This window comes from Trichosurus vulpecula, chromosome 6 (genome assembly GCF_011100635.1).
Source record: "Trichosurus vulpecula isolate mTriVul1 chromosome 6, mTriVul1.pri, whole genome shotgun sequence".
NCBI classification, from domain to species: domain Eukaryota; kingdom Metazoa; phylum Chordata; class Mammalia; order Diprotodontia; family Phalangeridae; genus Trichosurus; species Trichosurus vulpecula.
Window position 1 is genome coordinate 138147791 of NC_050578.1, and position 21088 is coordinate 138168878.

Consider the following 21088-nt stretch of genomic DNA (forward strand, 5'->3'; position numbering starts at 1 on the left):
AGTTTTGCTGAACTTTTACATTTCTTCCTCTTGAAGTTCTTTATAAGGGAGAGTCTCTGGGAGGGGAAAGGGAGGAATACAGTGGGAAATTAGATGATATAAAAACAAAAGTAATAAATAAAAACTTATTTTTAAAAACTTTAGCTAGACTAAAGTAGGGCGAGTTCATCGTGCTTACTTACCCAGACATGGCTGGATTGGTTCAGACACAGCCCAGTGGAAGAGAGAGTTGTGAAAGCTGTTTGCTTACAATCTTCCTAGGCCATGTTTTGCCACAATCCAACACTCTTGGCAAGTCTCACATATGTCTTCCTCCCATGGTAAGTGGCTGGTGCTGTCAGTCAGCACACTCAGTAGAAACATGGTTTATTCACTATACCCAGTGTGGTGGAACCCCAAATAAACAGGCTGCCTTTCTTGTGTTCGTCACTGAGAAAATCTTGCCTCGCCCACGTGAAATAAGTTCATCGACGCCATATACTGAAAGGATCTTGGGACTTTCTGAGTTTGTTCTGACTCATATTTGATAAATGGTCATCTAGGTGTTGTTCAGGAAAACAAACCCCAAATCTGAAATAGTTTTAGAAAGAAGTTTATTAAGTCATTGATAGCGGACAGCAAGCTAGAAAAGGTGTGGCTCCTTCCAATCTAGCTATGGAAAGTTGATATTGCATTGGATTTTGACAAAGTTTTCTCCAAACAAGCCACACACAAATATCTGAAGGGAACCCAAAACACAAGCTTGGGTGGACCCAAAACAAATCCTGGGTGTAGGGACCCAATATAAGAATGCTTTGGATGGATCCAGGCCCTGAGGGAACCTAAAACTTCTTGTAGCTATTTCCAGCATTCCTAGAGAGTTACTGGGGTCATTCTGGGTACAGACAACCTCTAATCCCATAAAGTTAGATTTAAATGGTACAAAAACTTTTTTTCTGAATATAATAAATCTTTCTTTCCATACAGGATTTCAGAATCAAAATACCTAAAATATAGTAAAGAAATGGGTCATAGAGTATTGTTTCTGCCTGATATGTTCACAGCCTTTTAAATCTGAAATATTTTTTTTCTTTTCTTGAAAGAGTATAAAAGTAACACAAGTGGCATGTTTTGGGGAGGATTTTATGTAACATCCATCATTTTGAGGGGGTGGAGCCAAGATGGTGGAGAAAAGGCAGCTACTGGCTTGTGCTCTCCCCCAAAACGCTCTGAATACCTTTAGATAATGCCATGAGACAAATTCTAGAGCTGCAGAACCCACAAAAAGGCAGAGAAATAATTTTCCAGCCCAAGACAACTTAGGTCAGCAGGAAAGGTCTGTGGCACCTGGGTGAGAGCAGAACGCAGTGCAGCACAGACCCAAACCCAGAAAACCAGGAGCAGGCCTTGGCAGCCCCTGAATCAGCAGTGGCAGTAGCTGCTTCCAGAGCTTTCAGCCCACAGATGCTAAAGGGGTTGAACAATTGGTCAGAAGGAGATTACAAGGGTCTCTTTGCTGGCATTGAGATGGGATTCTGTTGCTTTGCCCATACTGAGATCCAGGTCACAGTCCTGGGCAGCAGTTCCAGGGTGAGGAAGAGTACTGGCATAGCAGAGCTTGTGGCAGCAGTGGAGGGGGGACCCTTCTCAGTTTCAAGGCAGAAAAGAGTGCTTGTTGTCACTCACTGACCAGAGTACAGGCAAGGAGAGGAACATACACCTCTCCTTAGATAATACCACCTTGGAAGAACTGAAAACTTACAGGTCCCTAGAAATATCTCTGAAAACAGCTGCACAAAACCCCTGAATACTGAGATAGTGCGCTGTCCACCTGGGAAGCAGAGCCCTACTTGGACAAACAGTTAAAAATCGAGTAATAGGCTGGGGGAAATGAGCAAACAATTGTGGCGGGGGGCGGGGAATCCTGACTATAGACAGTTACTGTGGTGACAAGGAAGATCAAAACACTCTCAGGAAAAGACAACAAAGTCAAAGACCCTACATCCAAAGCTTCCAAGATCAGGCCATGGAAGAACTTGAAGAGGATTTTGAAAATCAAGTAAGAGAGACAGAGGAAAAATTGGGAAGAGACATGAGGGTAATGCAAGAAAATAATGAAAAACACATTAACAGCTTGGTAAAGGAGATACAAAAAATACTGAAGAAAGCAACACCTTGAAAAACAGACTAGGCCAAATGGCAAGAGGTTCAAAAATTCAATGAGGAGAAGAATGCTTTAAAAAGTAGAATTGGTCAGATGGAAAAAGAGGTACAAAAGCTCTTTGAAGAAAATAATTCCCTAAAAATTGGAATGGAGCAAACAAAAGCTAACAACTCTATGAGAAATCAAGAAACAATAAAACAAAACCAAAAGAATGAAAAAATATAAGACAATGTGAAATATCTCACTGGAAAAACAACTGACCTGGAAAATAGATCCAGAAGAGATAATTTTACAATTATTGAACTACTTGAAAGTCATGATCCAAAAAGAGTCTAGATATCATCTTTCAAGAAATTATCAAAGAGGACTGACCTGCTATTCTAGAATCAGGGGGTAAAATGGAAATTGAAAGAATCCACTGATCACCTTCCGAAAGAGATCCCAAAAGGAAAACTCTCAGGAACATGATAGCCAAATTCCAGAGCTGCCTGGTCAAGGAGAAAATATTGCAAGCAACCAAAAAAGAACAATTCAAGTATTGTGGAGTCACAGTCAGGACAACACAAGACTTAGCAGCTTGTGCTTTAAAGGATCAGAGGGCTTGGAATATGATATTCCCAAGGGCAAAGGAGCTAGGATTACAACCAAGAATCACCTACCCAGGAAAACTGAGTATAATCCTTCAGGGGGAAAATAAATATTCAATGAAATAGAGGACTTTGAAGCATTCTTGATGAAAAGACCAGAGCTGAATAGGAAATTTGACTAATACAAGACTCAAGAGAAACATAAAAAGGTAAACAGGAAAGGGAAATAATAAGGGACTTACTAAGATTACACTGTTCACATTCATATATGGGAAGATATTTGTAACTCACAAAACTTTTCTCATTATTAGGACAGTTAGAAGGACAGAGGGCACAGGTGTGAGTTGAATACGAAGGGAGGATATCTAAAAAAAAATTAAGGGGTGAGAGGAATGTACTGGGGGAAAGGGAGAGGTAGAATGGGGTAAATTGTCTCACATAAAAGAGGTGCAAAAGAGCTTTTACAGTGGAGGGGAAGGAGGAAAGATGAGAGAGAGTGAGCCTCACTCTCATTAGAATTGGCTCAAAGAGGGAATAACATACACAATCAATTGGCTATAGGAATCTATCTTATCCTATAGGAAAGTAGGAGGGGAAGGGGATCATAGAAACAGCAGCAGGGGGGTGAGGGATAGTGATAGAAGGTAGGACAGATCGGTGGAGGGAGTAATCTGAAGCAAAGCACTTTTGAGGAGGGACAGGGTGAAAGAGAAAGAAAACAGAACATATGCAGGGAGGGGAGAAATAGGAGAGAGGGAAATACAGGTAGCAATAATAACTGTGAAAAAACTGAAGCAAGTTTCTCTGATAAAGACTTCATTTCACAAACATATAGAGAACTGAGTCAAATTTATGAAAGTGGCATTCCCCAATTGATAAATGATCAAAAAATATGAACAGTTTTCAGATGAAATAAAGTTATCTATAGTAATATGGGGGAAATGCTCCAACTCATTATTAATTGGAAAAAAAATGCACATTGAAACAGTTCTAAGGTACTGCCTCATACTGGAGTTGTGAACTGATTCAACCATTCTGTAGAGCAATTTGGAACTACACCCAAAGGCCTATAAAACCACACATACCCTTTGACCTAGCAATACCATTACTAGGTCTGTATGCCAAAAGAGATAAAAAACAGAAAGGAAAAGGACCTATATATAAAAAATATTAATAGCAAGTCTTTTCTGGTACCAAAGAATTGGAAATTGAGGCGATGCCCATCAATTTGGGGAATGGATGAACAAATTGTGGTATGTGATTATGATAAAATACCATTGTGCTCTAAGAAATGATGAACAAGATGCTGGCAGAAAAACCTGGAAAGACTTAGATGAGCTGATGCAAAGAGAAATGTACTAGGTACAAAGTAACAGCAATATTGTAAGATCATCAGCTGTGAATGACTTAGCTATTCTCAGCAACACAGTGATCAAAGACAACTCTGAAGGACTTATGATGAAAAAAGCTGTCCATCCCCAGAGAAAGAACTGATGGTGTCTGAATACAGATGGAAGCACATTTTTTTTACTTTATTTTTCTCAAGGGTTTTTTTGTCTATGTTTTCTTTCTCAACATGACTAATATGGAAATGTTTTGCATGACTACGCATGTAAAACCTATATGGAATTGCTTGCCTTCCAATGGGGCAGGGGTGGTGGGAGAGGAAGAGAGAGAATTTGGAACTCAGAGTTTTAAAAATAAATGTTAAAAATTGTTTTCACATGGAACTGGAAAAATAAAATACTAAATAAAATTTTAAACATAATGACATCCAGCATTTTAGAGGTAGAACATAAAACTTATGTTACATCAGGATTCATGTTTTAGCCCCTCCTTACATAAGAGTTCCTAAATTGTGATAGTAGTATTACTCTGTTCAGGAATCAATATTGGCTCCTGGCCGTTGAGAGAGGTGGGACTTACAGGAGCAGAATGTGGTATACACTCACTTTGTCAGTTGTGTTTTGTTATGATATAGGATGAGTGACTAAGCCACAATTTTTTCATTAATATTTTTCCAATTACTTTATCATTTCCCCATTAAATCATAATTCTTGAAATGACAAGAATTTTTATCTCTAAAGTAATATAAATGTTTTGGAAATAACATATACAAATTTAACATTAATATATTGGAACATTAATAAATAACATTTATAAATGTCATATAAAATTCTCCTTCCCAGAAATAAAATTCCACTTTCCAGAAACATGCAAATGATCTCATCTCTATATTATTTCAAGGAAAATAAGATAAGTTTTCAGGTTAGAAAATGAGAAGGTTGAGGATATGAGAGGTACCAAAACTGTGGAACATTATATATTTACTCTGTAGACCATTATATATTGTATCCTGAAATTCTGGACAAACATTTATCCAACATGAGTCTCATCCTACCATGAAGGATCAATTTTCATGGTATGATTATCCTGTTCAAGAGTCAACTGGGGCTCCTCCTTCTTGATAGAGATATAGGGTCTACAGGTACAGAACATTCTCTCTCTCTCGGTTGGTTGGGTTTTGCTTAACTTTTTCTTTGTTGTCAGAGAGGATTCCATGAGAAAGATATACAGGGAAATGACCATGATGTAAAAAAAAAAATTTTAAGGTACTCATAAAACAAAAGTTATAAATAAATAGTGGTTTCCTGCTGTCTGCTGGATCAAATCTAAACTACTCAGTCAAATCTTAGATTTGACTCATCATTTCTCCCTCCTACCCTGTACGTATCCAAGCTAATTTGTCAGCTTTCCCCAAGAATGACCTTAGGTGAGTTACTTTAACTTATAATGGCTGTCCACTTAGGGCTTGGACTAGATGGTCTGTGGAGTCCTTCCACTTCTAGAGACTCTTTCAGTACCTCTTTTCAATAGACCAGGTCTCTTAACTATTCCACATAATCTTTACTTCAACCCACCCTAACACCCCAGTGCATATACCACATGCCTTGCTTGAGCTGCTCTCCATTGGTCCTTTCTGTCAATCTATGTCATGTATCATAGATTGATAAGCTGGAAGGAATCTTCAAAGTCACCTAGTCCAATCCCCTCCTTATACAGATGAGGAAACTCAAGCTCAAGTCAGGCATGAACTGCCAAAGGTCACACAGGTAGGCAATTTCAGAGGTGAGATTTGAACCCAGATCCTCTGACTCCAAAGCTAAGAATGCTTTTCTCTCCTATGTCCAAGATGAATGGTGACCCCTGAGAGAATGTTTGCTAGTATACTTGGAAAAGGCACATATCCCTAACCTACTGCCAAAGCAATCTGAATAATCCCTCCCTGAGAAAGTTTTCAGTTCAAAAAGAGATCTTTTGGAAGAAACTGGGGTATGTTTTGGCCTCCTGAGAAATAAGCAAAAAGAAAATTTCTAAATATACCGAAATATTTATAATAGCCCTCCTTAGTGGTAGCAAAAAACTGGAAATAGATATGCATCAATTGGGGCATGGCTAAACAAATCATGGCGCATGAATGTTTACTATGCTATAAGAAATGGTAAATAGAATAAATACGGAGAAACATGGGAAGACCTAACATGAACTGATGCAGAGGAAAGAAAGCAGAGCCCAGGAAACAATGTGCATAATGAAGAAAATAACCACAAAATAATGGAAAACAAGCATTGCAAAATGACAAGCTTGGCCCCAAAGAGAAGGTGAGATAAAACATTTCCTCCCTCTGGATATATACAGGTGGAGGGGAAAGTGGTAGGTGTTATATTGTATATAAGGCCACATAATTTTCAAGTATTGATTGGTTTTGCTGGATTTCTCTCCTTCCTTTTTTTCTTGATTTTTCTCCTTAAAAATTTCTTTTTGGAAGGTCTTTGCTATGTAGCTCTCTGGGCAAAGGGAGGGGAAGGAATACGGCGGGAAAATTTAAATGGTATACAAAACACAATGAAAAAAATTGACTTTACCAAGAATTTATAATGCCAATATATCTGAGCCTGGAGTTGTGACAGGGACTACTCTCTTGAAGTTGAAGGCCAGGAAACTCCTCTCTGGGTAAGCCTTTGTGCATCTCCAGATGGCCAGGAATAAGGGTAAGGCCTCAGGGAGAGGAGGTCCCCACCACTATTACTATATCACTAGATAGAGACTAAACCTGTGATTTTATTGGTAGAGGGAACTCCCAAATGAGGAAATTTTATCAATGAAGGTTGGTTCTTCTAGGTTTGGAGAGTTGACTAGCACACTGAGAAGTGGCTTACCTAGGCTCAGACAGCCCATATGGATCAGAGACAGGGATTGAAACTAGGTCATCCTGATTCCAAAGACAGGCATCTCAAACTCAACATGTCCAAAAGTGAACTCATTATTTTCCCCACCCCCACCCCAAAAGAAAAAATAAAACAATTGCCATTTTTAACTTCCCTATTACTGTAGAGCATACCAGCATCCTCCTACGCCCTCATGCAGACTCATAATCTAGGTAACATCCTCATTCTCTCTCACTTCTCCATATCTAATCGATTGCCAGGACCTGTAGAGTCCGTATTTGCAACATATCTCATATATATCCATATCTACACATGCTCCATAATCCAGTGATCTTGACCTCCTACTTGTTTGTGGTTCCACAAACAAGATCCTATCTCCCAACTCTAGGCATTTTCACTGGCTGTCACCCAAGCCTGGAATGGTCTCCCTCCTCCTCATCATCTTCTGGCTTCCTTTTCAAGTCCCAAGCCAAATACCACCTTCTAGAAGAAGTCCAATTCCTCTGGATGGGCTACTACCAGAAAATGGCAGCAGGCACTGCTCTCCTTGGCTCTTCCTGCAGTTCCCTGCTATATCCGCAAGGTGTCCCCTTGTGGTTTCCTTTCTCTCCCCGTACCTCAATGCTAGTGCCTTCCCTCTGTTAATCAACTCCAATTGATCCTGTCTGTACCTAGTCATTTGTAGGTTGTCTCCCCTTTTAGAATGTGATTTCCTTAAGGACAAGGACTGCGCTTTTGCCTTTCTTTGTATCCCTAGCGCTTAGCAAAAGCCCTGGCACATAGTAGGTGCTTAACTAATGCCTCTTGACTTGACTTTCTATATACTGTCATGCTGCCTCTGAGCATCACTAGAACTGGGCCAAAAGTACAATGAAGACCCTCCAATCTCAGGCAAGGGAAGTGTGCACCCGAGAACCCGCCATGGGAAAGGGAAACCCATCTGCCCCTAAGAGCAATTACTGGCACTACTTAGTAGGAGCCCAGGTAACTCTAGGGGAAGCTATAAGAGAGAAAGGGAGCAACAGAAAGACATCTCATAGACACAGCGAGGAACTGCAGGAAGAGTCAAAGAGAATGTCTGGTGCCATTTTCTGGTAGAAACCCAATCCTAAAGAACAGCACCAGAACCACTAACAAACCATTCCCAGTAACAGCTGCAGGGAGAGGCACCTGCTTGTTATATAAGACCAGGAGGGATTGAGATTCTATTGTGGTACCACAGGAAGAACTTTGGCTCTGGTTCAGAAGAGCCAGGTTCAAATCCTGACTCTGACACTTACTACTTGTGTGACATTGGACAAATCTCTTACATTTTCTGTAAAGTGAGAGGATTAGACTCACGGCTTCTAAGATTCCTTCCAGCTCTAAATATATGAGTCTTTAATTCTAGAAACTAGATCCTGGAAAGGGAGTCACATGCAATAAGGGTCAGACTAAGTGGTGATTTTTCTAGATTTTCTAGGTGGGGGTCCAAGAACCAGAGAAATGACAAACCTGAATCCTTCCCCTGGGAGACTATCTCTGACACAAGAGTTATACTAAATCATCTGCATTTGTTTTGTTTCTTCTCTGTGATGGTTAACATTAATCTCAGCTGATATATCTAAGAAGAGACAGACAAATTCATCATTTAGAGAGTCCTGGTCAGAGTTTGCTTGTGAGGAACAATGATTTATTATTAATTTAAATAAAACATTATGCCTTTCTGAGGTCTATCAACTCTTTAAAAAACAAAAACAAAAGCCTTTCAGTCAGGCTCCTAGCAGAAAATGCAAGACAGATGCAATTCATACAAGGAAATCCCTAGTGGGGTACTGGGCCCAGGATGTCCTGATAAGGGTAAAATCATAGAAACTCAAGATATCACCTACTCCAACCTCCCCCCCCCCATGTGGGAGTTCCTGGTACAGTGTTCCTACTAAGTCAGTTTTCAGCTCTTCCCTGTTTGGGCTTTTCTGGTGACAGAACTTGTCACCTCCCAAGCCAGCCCATTCACTCTGGAGACATCTCTGATCAGGAGAAAGCTCTCCCTTAGATGGATCTGAGATCCATTTCCCTGTAACTAAGGAAGGATAATAGGTCTAGAGCTGAAAGGACCTTCAGAGGCTAGCAAGTCTAACCCCCTTGGGGACCAGCTCAAGGTCATTTAGGCAGTTAAGTAAGTGGCCAGGCAAGCAGTGACCTTGAGTCCTTTGATTCAAAATCTAGAGTTCTTTCCTTTCAAAACCCATAATGAAAGACTCCCGTTTGATGCATGTGCTCACAAAACGAGGAGACATAGTTGATACTTATGGCACAACAGATGGGGTACTGGATTTGGGTTCAAATCCTGCCTCAGACACTGACATTTAACTTCTCTGGACCTCAGTTTCTTCATCTGTGAAATGAGGGGGCTGAGCTCAGTGGCTTCTATGTGTCTCCCAGTCCTAATTCTATGATATATTTTGATTGACCTCATTTTGGTTTAAATAGTAACATGATGCAAATGTCGTGGGTACCACGGTTACATTTGGTGGGGATGGGTGTGGGACTAACACAGCTTCCTATACATAAGGCCCAGTAGCCACAGCTTGTCAGGAAATCTTTACTTTTACTGAGTAAAACCAATTTTAGAATAGTCCCACAACTCCTCTTCTACTGGGTCTAATCCTGCTTCCACTGGTTGCTTGTCCAAATACTTGAAAACAGCCATCCCCTGGGGCAGCTAGGTGGTGCAGTAAGTAGAGCACTGGCCCTGGAGTCAGGAGGACCTGAGTTCAAATCCAACCTCAGACACTTGCTAGCTGTGTGACCTTGGGCATGTCACTTAACCCCAATTGCTCTACCTTGCCCCCTCTGGACAAAAAAAAAAAAAAAGAAAAAAGAAAACAGCCATCCTGTCCTTCTTGGAGCTTCTCTTCTCCAGGGGAAACATCCCTAGCTCCTTCATCCTGATGCTCACATGGCATGGTGATAGGGCGTCTCACCATCATGCAGACAGGCTCCTTTCTCTGCAATGCCCCATACTGTGGACACCATCTGCTGGCCCCATCCATCCCCTTTTTAACTTCCTTTTTATGCTGCCTTCTGCTATTGGAATGTAAGCTCACAGAGGGCAGGGATTCTCCTTCTTGATGCTCATATTTGTGTTTCTGGCCCTTTAGTACAGTGCCTGGCATATTTGTTGCTCTTCTTTAGTCATTATTCATATGTCCAACTCTTCATGACCTCATTGGGGGTTTTCTCAGCAAGATACTGGAGAGGTTTGCCATTTCCTTCTCCAGCTCATTTTACAGAGGAGGAACCTGATGCAAACAGGGTTGAGTAATTTGCCCGGGGTCACAAACCTAGTGAGTGTCTGAGGCCAGTTTTGAACTCAGGTCTTCTTGACTCTAGGGCCAGGGCTCTATCAACTGTGCCACCTAGTGGCCCCTGGCATATAGGCTAGATGCCTAGTATACAAAACGCACTTAATTTGTTATTGTAAATAGAACATGACACGACGTGACATGACAAGACATAACATAACATATAATGTGATATAATGTAATGTACCATAAGAGAAAATATGATTAGATATAATACATAAATACAATTATATCAGGTTCTTACTACAAAAGAAGTGCTTGTTGACTTGGAATTTCCTCCATTAAACTCGGCAGCTCCCAAATGGGGGAAAACGTACTTAAATATAAATAAACTAAAAGTAGTTAAATACAAAATAAGTTGACAATCTATTAAGCCTTCCAGGTTATTTGCTCTGAAGGGCTGTTAAGCCATGATCTCCACCCCTTCAAGTCTGGGTACCTGGAAGAATTGTGGTGTCTAGAAAAGACACAAGTGAGTCAGGAAGAGAAAGTAGCTAAGAGGCAGATCATGAAAATGCTCAACTTTAACATGCTTGAGAGATAAATTTTTAAGCCTGTGGGTATGGCTGGAACTCCACGGCGAGAACGTTCAAGTTGAAATGCCCAACTGACATTGAAGATGACAGATTGGAACTAAGGAGAAAGATTAGCACTTGGTCCCAATTGTAAAGTCAGTCATATGGAAGTCATGGGAATTCATTAATTTATTAATCATTTATGAAGTATGTGTGGGAGAGACAAATAAAAATATAATCCCTCCCATCATGGAATGGAAGGATGGGGCTAAGGAGGGACAATGACATGGACATGTATGACATAATACAAGTCAACAAACAGTCCCCACCAGCAGGTGAGGTATTGGGTAAGACCTTAGCATGGCAGGATGAGGGCTGTAGTCTTGCTTTAATCCAGGTCTACTCATCTGAAGACTATACTGGATGGATGGTCTCCAACATGTCAGCCATCCATGACAAGCAGAGTCATAAAAGTTAGCTCGTGTAACCTTTGTTTGCTTCTGAAGCAGATGCTCTTCTGACAAAGATCATCCATCCCCCTCCATGTTAATAATAAAGTGCTATATAAAGGCTCACTATCATGGATTCACTACTAGTTAACCACCTCCTCTCACCCCCACCTGCCGTGTTATCTTCTGAGATTCTGGGACCCAAAGTTGGGCAATATCTTCCATTCCTGACTCTAGGCTAAACTGTATCTACTGTGCCACCCACCTGTCTCTTAAGTCAGGTTCTCAAAGTTTGGCTGGAACCCTCTCTAGAGTCTCAGGGTCCTCCAGGTCAAAATTATTTTCACATTTCTACTGATATTTAATTTCTAATACAGTAAATATCAATCAGTATAATCCATGTAAGCAAGAAGCACTCGTTAATAATTTTTAAGACTATTGCTGTTGTAGTTTAGTTGTTTTTCAGTTGTGTCTGGCTCTTCTTGACCCTATTTGGGGTTTTCTTGGTAAAGAAATGGTTTGCCATTTCCTTCTCCAGCTCATTGTAGAGATGAGGAAACTGAGGCAAACAGGGTTAACTGATTTCCCCAAGGTCACCCCTCTGGGAAGTATCTGAGGCCAGATTTGAACTCAGGATGATGAGTCTCCCTGACCCCAGGCCAGCACTCTGTGCACCGTGGCGCCACCTAGTTGCACCTTTTAAGAGTATAAAGGGGTCTTATAAAAGCAAAAAGTTTGAAAACTGCTGCTTTAAGTGAAACTATACAAACAAAAGGAGCTTAGAAAAATGGATCATTGTGGTTTTTGAGAAAAGTGTCATGGTAGATGTGGGACTAATCTGGAATTGATTTAGCAAGTTAGAATGGGACTCAATTTCAAAGTAAAAAGGAAGATAGTGTAGCATAATGAATAGAGGGATGGCCAGAGGGTCAGGGAGGATGTGGGCCAAAGTCCTGCCACTAACCCATGTTGGCTATGTGGTCCTGGGCAAGTCACACCACCCCTAAGTGCCCTCAACAACCATTTAGGACTATAAGTTTAATTAATTCAGTTGATTTAATTAATTTATTAATTATTCCATTAATAATTATTTATTATATTTTTAATTTATAAATACATAATATAAATATAATATATTATTCTAATGATTATTTAATTAATTTAATTAATTCAGTTGATCTGAACTGGTAGAGAGAATTTCTATACTATGAGCTCCTCATATCAAGAAACCACAGATTTTAACCAAGGAAGGAAAGAAAAAAGGGAAGGAAAAGAAAGGGAAGGAGGGAGGAAGAGAAGGAGGGTATAGAGAACAGGGTCCTGAGTCTTGGGGTAGGGGACCTGAGTTCAAATCTCAGTTCTGCCACTAACTCTCCTGGGACTTTGAGTGAGTCACTTTCATTCTCTGGGCCTCCCTCTATAAAATGAAGACATTGGACTGAATAGCTCTGTGGTCCCTCCCAGCCACGGTCTCTCCATCTAGGATCCTATGCCACAAGCCTGTAGAAGACAGGGGTGTGGGGACACAGTGAGGCCATGAGGCTGCCCAGCAAAATGAGATCATTTCCTATTTAAACAAGCCAGGCGCCAAGGTCCTGGTTTCTTCACACTTGGCCTCCCAGGAGTGGAGAAAGGACGAGAACCTTCATAGCACACGGCATGATTTGGGGGCTGAAGAGGGCTCAAAGCCAACCTTCCCCCCTCAAAAACATCATGGTGCATGTAGCTGGCAAGATCCTTAGGATTTTCTGGTCCGTTTTTTTGGTTTGTTCTTTTTTTTAAGAGAAGGAAACCAATAGAGAAGGGAAGCCACCTTCCCAAGGTCACAGAGGTAGGCTCATTTAACTCTTACTGAAACTGAGGTTGAGCTGAGGTAGAGAAACTTTCTGGGTTTCAGTGCCCCAGTTTTGGGTGTACCAAAGGCATGCTGGTGATCTAGCTGCTACATGGGCTTTGCAGAGCTGGAGCCACTCTGAGTCACACCCCTGAAAGTCAGCTCTCATCTCACACCTCAGCCCCTCATCTACCCTGCTCCTCTGGGCAGGATCTACTCCACTCATCCTCCCCATTCCTGTCCTTGGGCAGTGGACACACATACACATCATATGAAAGAGAAAAATCACAGAGTATGGGGTCCCGGAGAGGCTGTACAGTAAAAAAGGGCATGGAATACTGGGTCATCCTTCATCCTACACCCCAGTAACTGTCCCACCGATCTCCTTTGGCTGGAATCAAGTCAGAAAATGAGAGACAGAGAGAGAGAGAGAGAGAGAGAGAGAGAGAGAGAGAGAGAGAGAGAGAGAGAGAGAGAGAGAGAGAGAGAGAAATCACCTAGTCTTGCTGTCTCTTCTTACAGATAAGGAAAGTGATCCCAGTATCATTGTTACTGCTGCCACTATAGTGTGCACGTCCAAACGGGGAAGGGAGCGACAGATTGGGTTTGTATCAAGACAAGTTGGATTTTCAGAGGGCCTTAGAGTAAATGAGCCTGTGAAAGTTCATTGTCCCAACAGCCCTGGACTTAGGTTCAACACCCTACTTCCACTTAAAAAAGCCTTTGGGACCAACATCCTTTGGAGGGAAGCCAAGAACTGACCTAATCATTTCAGATCCTTGGTTTCCCATGATTAACTTGGTCATCCTAGTTTTAACTGGACACCATGGGAGTAGTTTGATAGCTTACCAAGCATGGCATCAACCTAATTGACACAGTGGAGAGAGTGCTGGGACTGGAGTCAGGATGACCTGAGTTCAAAACTGATTTAAACTCTTACTAGCTGTGTGACTCTAGGCAAGTCCCTTAACCGCTATCTGCCTTAGCTTCCCCAACTGTCAAATGGGGATAATAATAGCACATACCTCCCAGGGGTGTTGTGAGGATCTGAAGAGATAATATTTGGGAAGCGCTTAGCACAGCGCCTGGCACACAGTTTGGAACTTAATAAATGCTTTTTCATTGTTACTTTAGGGTTGGCCATGCCACTGCTCTGCTCAAATATCTTTAACGGCTCCCCATTGCTTGCTAAGCAAAATTCAGACTTGTCTACCTGGCACCCAGGAACACCTGGCTTCCATACCTGTTAGAGCATGGTCCAGTGGCAACTTTGGATTTGGAGTCAGAACATCCAAGTTCAAATCCTGACTCTTGCTCCCTATTACCTGAGTTATTTCACAGAGTTTCCTGAGCTGTAAAAGGAGGGACTCCCTACTGTAGATAAATAGGTTCATCTGGGCAGGCTTATCTCCTACTACTCCCTGCCATGTGCACCATGTTTTAGCCAGACTATTCTGGCCCAAAATGCACCCCATGCATCCCAACCATTGCCCAGGCTGTAACCCACATGTGAAATAGTCTTCCTTCCCTTCTTTGCCCATTGGGCTCCTACCTATCCCTTATAGTACAACCAAAATGCCACATTCCCCAGAGTTTTCTGATACCCCCAATTAGCAACAACTTTCTCTGCCTCCTACCCAAATCTCACATAATCCTGTGCTTGCATCTCTCAGACACACTCATCTTATAATATTGCATATGATAGCTATCTGCGGCTAGATCTTATAGTCTGTATTCTAGTAGAGCAATAAGTCAACAACAAACCAGCAAGCATTGTCTATGTAGCTACTAGGTGCCAGGCACTCTTCCAAGTCCTGGAGATAAGAAGAAAAGCAAAAAAATACCCTATTCTCAAGGAGGTTACAGAAGGCAACATGCAAACAACTATGTGCAAACAAGATTGAGACAGGGAAGCTACTGACATCAAACCCCACAACCTCAATGACCCTGTGTGTGTCTTCCCCAGCACATGGCATGCACTAAGATGGCATTTCCTGGTGATAGCTGTGAATTCAGCTGCCACCTTCATTTAAATTCCAGGCCTGACCCTTAGAGACAGCAATCCCACTACTGGGCGTATGCCCCAAGGAGGTCAGAGGCAGGAAAAGGCTGCATTTATATTGGGGATTCACAAGCACATAGATCTAGAAAAGAAGGGACTTCAGAAAGCATGAGTGAAACCCCTGCATTTAGAGGTCTTGGGTCACACTAGTAAGTGTCTGAGGCAGAATTCCTGACTCTAATTCCAGAGCTTTATGTTAGCAAAAACTGTAAACAGAGTGGGTATCCATTGATTAAGAAATATATCAAACTGTGGTGTAAGAATGTAATGGAATAATATGAAACCATTAGAAAGAATGAATATGAGGAACTCAGAGAAACATGGAAAGACTTATATGAATTGATACAGAGAGGAGAAAGCAGAACCAGGAGAACCTCCTGATTAAATGGAAACAACACTGGGAAATAGCTGAATAGCAATTAACTGCAAAGGTAAACCTTGGTCCCAGAGAATAGATGATCAAATACACTTCCTTGCTATTGGTCAAAAGGTAGGGAACTACAGGAACAGAATATTGTATACATGGGCAAGTTAAGTGATTATTTTGTTGGCTGGTTTGTCTTGTTTTATTTCTTACAAGGGAGGTCTCACTAGAAAATGATTATGATACAAAACCCAAAAGGTATAAATAAAAAATTTTTAAAAAGAAAAACAAATAATTAAAAACTAGAATACAGTTTCTATCTTAGAGGATCTTCCCCCAAAATTATTTGTATTTTCCCCCTTACAAAGTTCCAATTGGTTTTCACTGACAAACTAAATCCTAGACAGCCTAGAAATCCAAAGAAACAACAGACTTTGGAGCATATCAGTCAATCAACAAGCATGTATTACGCTCCTACTATGTGCCAGGCACTAGCAAGCGAAGCATAAAGAATAAGACAATAGCAATCCAGAGACTTTTTTTCTCTTGCCAACAGCTGGACCCTGTGGTCACAAACATTGGCATCATCTGTTCAGTGGGTTTGACTTCACCACTAATTGGCAAAACCATAAGCCCTGAAAAGGACCCACATGCACAAAAATATTTATAGCAGCTCTTTTTGTGGTGACAAAAAATTGGAAATTGTGAGGATGCCCATAAATTGGGGTATGGGTGAACAAGTTGTGGTGTATATATATGGAATGTATGTATATGTATGTAATGGAATACTATTGTGCTATAAGAAATGATGGGCAGGCAAACTTCAGAAAACACCTGGAAAAACTTACATGAACTGATGTTGAGTGAGTGAGCAGAACCAGGAGAACATTGTACATAGTAACAGCCCCATTGTGCAATGGTCAACTATGACAGACTTAGCTCTTCTCAGCAATTCAGTGACCCAAGACAATTCCAAGGGACTCATGATGGAAAAAAAAGGCTGTCCACATCCAGAGAAAGAACTATGGAATCTGAATGCAGATGCAAGCAAACTGTTTCACTTTTTTTGTTTTTTTCTCATGGTTTTTTCCTTTTGTTCGGATTCTTCTTTCACAACATGATTTATGTGAAAATATGTTTAACATGATTGTACACATATAGCCCATATCAGACTGCTTGCTGTCTTGGGGAGGGAAAAAATTTGGAACTCAAAATCTTACAAAAAGGAATGTTGAAAACTATGTTTACATGTAATTGGAAAATACTATTAAGTGCAAAAACAAACTATCGTAAGCCCTAGTGTCCAGGGTCCGCAGGACTACCTAGGGACAGAGGGAGTCGGGGAGGAGCAGGAAAAGTGTTGTGTGTACATGCAGGTACTATCTGTACCAGCAAGCAAGAGGGCCCCAATTGGGGCAGGGAAAGCACTGGGTTTGTGGTGTCCCTCCCTCCCCAATCTGGGCCTTTCTTTTCCCATAGGAGGTCAGAACAGGTTGAATGCATATTCTGAAACTTCTTTTTTTCCACTTTATAAGAAAGAAATTTTTGAAATCGGAGGTAATGCTAGTCCACCACAATTTTTGCATCATACAAAATGCAGGTGTCAAACCATCTAGGCCCACGGCGTTCGCCCACACAGAAAGCAGATAGGGGAGGCCAATGCAGAGGGGACTCAGGTTATTTACCCCAGGGCATGAAAGGGAAGGAGCCTGCAGATTTCTACCTTTTTTTCAAAGAAGAGTGAATGGGTGGGTGGGGGGACAGGAGCAGCTTCAGCTAATCCCTTTTAGAAACTCAGTACAGGGGTCTAGCATCAGGAGGCACCAGCTCTGGGGAGGTCATTTGCTCCAGAATCCACACCAGCCACAATTTTAGGCTAATTCAGGTACCCTTATTTAGTAGGTTGGAACAGTGTCTTAGAAGCTTGAGAGAGCCATCTGTTAAACTGTCAATACATTTACACCTCAAAAATCAGCACACACTACAAATCAGGGCTTGACTTACTGTTTTGTCAACTGTCTAGACTTAAGAAAGTGGAGAAAATATTACTAATGGAAATAATCCATAAAAGTGTGTCCTGTGTTTTCAGAGAGCCCTTTAAAGCCTTTTAAAGTTAAACTTTTCCCAGCACTCTCTGGGAGTTTCCTGTGCCGATGTTAATACCCCACTAGACTTCTGGACAGATTCTCAGTCTGCAGAGAGAGCTTTTCTGGACAATCTCGAGGCAAATAAGTGGTATATTGGACAGAGTGCTGGACTCCCCTTAGGAAGACCAGAGTTCAAACTCTACCTTCGACCTGGGCTGGTTACATGTCCCTGGGAAACTCACTTAACCAGCTGAGGCAACATGGCATGTTGTCCTGGGGCAGCACGGGACAGAGCTCTGGACCTACAGTCAGAGAGGCCTGCATTCAAATCCTGCTTCAGACAATATACTAGCTATGTGGCTGTGCACTTAACTTTTACATAGTCCAGGGAAGGCTAGTACCTCTGGTGTGATGGTTCCTGAGCCCTCTTGAGAGCTGCTTTCCACCTTGGGTGTCCAACTGTTCCACCCAACTCTCACCTGTGGCTCCAAGAAGCTGGAGCATGCACAACAGCCACATCCCATAAACCATTTTGGCAGACAGGCTAACCCAGGGTGAGGGTAATTGAGGGGCCTTAAACCCATTGTTGAGTTAGGGGGTGTCTATCTTTTTCTACCAGTTTCCTCATCTATAAACAGAGGAGGTTGGACAAGATAATCTACAAGGTCCATACTAGTGCTAAGTCTATGATTGTCTGATCCTTTGACAATTGTCTAATAAATATCATCACTAGCATTCACATAGTGCCTACTATATGTCACACACTGTGGTATTTTTTGTTTGTTCAGTTGTTTTCAGTTGTGTCCAATGCCTTGTGACCCCATTTGGGGTTTTCTTGGCAGAGACACTGGAGTGGTTTGCCGTTTCCTTCTCTAGCTCATTTTACAGGTGAGGAAACTGAGGCAAACAGGGTGAAGTGCCTTGCCCAGAGTCACAGAGATAGTAAGTGTCTGAGGCCAGATTTGAACTCATGAAGATGAGTCTTCCTGATCCCAAGCACAGCACTCTATGTACTATGGTGCCACCTAGATGCCCCTAGATGGCTCCTAGGTCCCCTCTAGGCCTAGATCTTCCATAAGCCTATGGAACAGAATGAAAGATCCACAGCCCTACGCTCCACTGGGATCCATGGGATGGCAAGTCTTCAGGTCCTCAGCATGGCAGAGGGACCCTTGTGAATACCATCTGTCCACAGGAGTCCTATAGGCATGGGGGAGCTGTCACCTGAATCTTTGGAAGAAGGACCCATATGCTTGAGATCACAGGTCCATTGGAATCTCATTGATGTACACCTGGGATTCGACAGGTCCCCCACAAAGACAGCCCCTCAGTTACCACCCACCCCTAAACACTGTCTAGTAACCAAGACAGAATAATCAGCAGGGACTCTGGTTCTTGATCTGCAAAATAAGGGGAAGATCGCTTCCAACACACCTTTCTATGTGTTTGGTTCTAAGGAGATGGGAGGAACCAGTCTAAGTGTCCATATGATCCTAGATGGGGCACAGGGACCATCCAGGCCAGTCCCTTCATTTTTCAGATGATGAAACTGAGGTCCAGAAGAAGTTAAGTGACTTATCCAAGATCACACAGGTAGTAAGTAAACATCAGAAGTGGCATCTGAGGCCATGTCCTCCTACCTCAGAGTCAACAGGGACTCTTTTCACCATATTATCTCAAGAACAGGCTTGACTGAGGAGGGAAAGACTCAGAAGGTCTTGTCAAAGATGCCGTTGTCACTGATCTCATGATAGGATCATCATATGATAGGTCTAGGGTGGGAAAGGGACCCCTGGAGTCATCTATGTCAACCCCTTCATTTTCCCAATGGGAGACTAGGATCCTAAGAGGTGAAGAGCCTACCACCCAAGGTCACCCAGAGAGGAAGCAGCTGAGTTTGGATTTGAGGCTGTGGTTCAATGTGTGCAGTATTCTTGCCACCACACACGCCTCCATCCAACTCCTTGTTATCTGCAAAGCCTAAGGCCTCCGGACACTTGCCCCACAAGCACACTGAAAGAGACTGACCCCCAAAGACACAAACACAGAAAAAAGCCATCCTGGAAACAGCTCCCCAGAGGTTCACGGCTCAGCTTAAGATGGCAGTCAGATCAGCAGGAGGGAAGAAGCTGAGGCGACTTCACTAGCTCCAGGCCTGCTGCCCTGGAGTGGGAGCATGTCCTGTTTTCATTTCCACCCTAACCTGAGTGCTTTCTGCCCCTCTGATTGGAGGGTGGAGCCAAACATCCTCCCAAAGTGTCCTTGTGAAGACAGTGTGCAGGCCTGCCATTTTGCCACTTCCTACTTGGTTCCAGGCTATGCTCCTTTGGCCTAGACTCCATCATGCTTTCTTGAGCCTGGTACCTCCCGCTTACTCCCCCCTTCCCCCTTTCTGCTTCCTTCTGGGCATTGTCTTCCCCTATTAGATCGTGAGGTCCTTGAGAGCAGGTATAATCTTTTTGTATGTGTAACTGCAGGGCTCAGCACAGTGCCTGGCACAAAGAAGATGCTTAATAAATGTTTATTGACTGACTGAGAACATATCAAAAATCCTGTCTTCCTGGTTGGGGGCATAACATAAAGGCAGAAAGAATCCTTAATGGAAGGGACCATGAGATGCAGTATCCAGGACTCTGAAACTCAGAAGGTAGCAAAGTGACTAAAATGGGCACTAATAAAAAGAGGCCAACATGGGAACTGTCCAAGAAAAAAGAGTCCAGGAAAGAGGTGCACTGATGATAATGATAAAGTCATTAACACATATTAGAAAAAACTCCTACTATAAGCAAAGTGCTTTGCTTATCTCATTGAATGCTTCCCAACAACCTGGTGAAGTGGGTGTTATTGTTATTATTTTTTTTTGGAGGTGGGAGGCAGGGCAATTGGGGTTAAGTGACTTGCCCAGGGTCACACAGCTAGTCAGCGTGTCAAGTGTCTGAGGCTGGATTTGAACTCAGGTCCTCCTGACTCCAGGGCTGGCGCTCTATTCACTGCACCACCCAGCTGCCCCTGTGTGTGTTATTATTAATCCCATTTTATATATAAGGACACTGAGGCTGATAGGTTAAGTGACTTGCCCAGGGTCACACAGTCAATCTGAGGCTGGATTTTAACTCAGATCTTCCTCACTCCAAGTTCAGAGTTCTACCACTGTGCCACGTAGCTTGGAGCAGATAGGATGAATGGCAATGCCTAGTTGGCTAAGGCTAAGATTATTGCATGGGCTCCTTCTAATCTTTCCCTGCTTCTGAGGCTGATGATGGAAGTGAGGAAAATGGCACAGGCACTACCCATGTGATTAAATTGGGGGTAAATAAATTAGTCACCTCAGGAGTAGATAGGGTGTAGGAGTAGATAGATCCTTGGGCTGGCTATGGCTTACCAAAATGCTGAGAAAAAAAAGTACAGTGATATCAGTCACACAACCCATACTTGGCATTTGTGCTAGGGGCATTCAGGAAGCCAGATTAT